Consider the following 1,626-nt stretch of genomic DNA (forward strand, 5'->3'; position numbering starts at 1 on the left):
CTGTGCAAAACAGACAGCAAACACGATGTTGAGCTGCTCTAGCACTCACTCACCTCCCCCAGCAGTGACCTTGGTGATTTCACCACTCTTTCTTTTAGTTCTGCTTCTCATTTTTTTTACCAAGCACTGTGCAAACTTGATGGTTGAAGCCTACAGGAAATGACCCTCACAGCAGCCTCCCCGAGGTTTATTGGCAGGACAGGTTGGAGGAAATGGTTACCTGTGATCTGAGCTCAAAAGGGAAGCAAGGCTGGGTTAAAGGAACCCAAGGGATCACCCTTCCCCCAAAAGAAATGCCTGCCTGACACTAATACCTGCCACTCTGTGGGCCCAAGCCTAATTTAGGGCAAATTTGGTTTGTAGCTTTTCTAGTTTACATTGCTAGTATAAAAATAATATGTCTTCCACTTGGCAAATCAATACATTTAATGGACTACAAGAAATGCAGTAGTATTTTGGATTTATGTCAGGTCTAAACACGTTCTTCACATATATGCAGTGCATACATGTTTAGACCTGATATAAATCCAAAATAGCATCTGCAGATTGAGGACTGAGAACATTAAGTGACTACAATTTCCAGCTTGGATCACATGGTTGAGAATCAAGGAAAATCAACTCTGCTTTGTTGCCCCGTGGACCAATTTTATCCTCACTCAGGTACTGCCTGGCAGGGTGTAATTTCTCTCACAAATGCCTCTTTGCAAAGTGTTGCTCCACAAGAGGAAAGCTCCTTCCAGGGGCCAGAACAACCTTTAAGTGCAACACTGCCAAAGTGATGGAAAACTCCTGTGGAGATGTAAGGAGCAATTACTGCTGACAAAGCCATTCTTTATCACAATCTTTCCAGATAAAAGCCATAATATTTCCAAGTCCTTTCATGAGCAGCTTAATTACCGTGCTGTGCCAGGAAATAATCTGCCCAAGAACTGGACCTGATTAACCTCAGCCCGGTTTTCTTGCTATTGTAACAAAGATAATTTTGCATGAAACTCTTGAGAAGGGAGCAAAGTCTGGCTTAAGTCACTGCTGAGCCCCATTTGTGACCAAACTGATACTGTGGGGTCAAAATCTCACTGCTAATCAATACAGTTTCCACAGACAAGGTTGTCCTTTACAATACATATTTACAGGTGTAATAATCACTCTTTTACATCCCACCAGGCCTATTAACACTGGACAGAGGTCGGTCTCTATCTGTGCAGCCACAGCAGAGTGGTCTGGAGCCAGCACAGTGGATTTTGGCACATGAAGGATTACTGCTAAACCAACCACCAGCTTTAGCTCTTAACACCTCCGGAACGCAGGGGCATTTTTGCACTGGACTGGGGAAGCAGCAAACCCAGCACACCATCAGGGAGAGGGAGCTCATACAGCATTATCACACTCACAGCAGGGCCACGGCGCTGTCACCGGGCACACCCAGCACCGAGACCCCCGAGCCCTCTGTCCCGTGTGCCTGCGGCACCGGCACAGCTGCCAGCCCCTCTCCGAGGCGTTCGAGGCTACACCCGAGCCCTGCAGCCCCTCTCTGCGGAGCTCCCAGTCATTGAGGCCCCGAGCTCCTTCCCGGCCCCGCAGCCCCGCTGCGGGGAGAGGTGGGGGCCCTACCCCGAGGCGGGGGCC

Source organism: Geospiza fortis, unplaced genomic scaffold (assembly GCF_000277835.1).
Source record: "Geospiza fortis unplaced genomic scaffold, GeoFor_1.0 scaffold425, whole genome shotgun sequence".
NCBI classification, from domain to species: Eukaryota; Metazoa; Chordata; class Aves; order Passeriformes; family Thraupidae; genus Geospiza; species Geospiza fortis.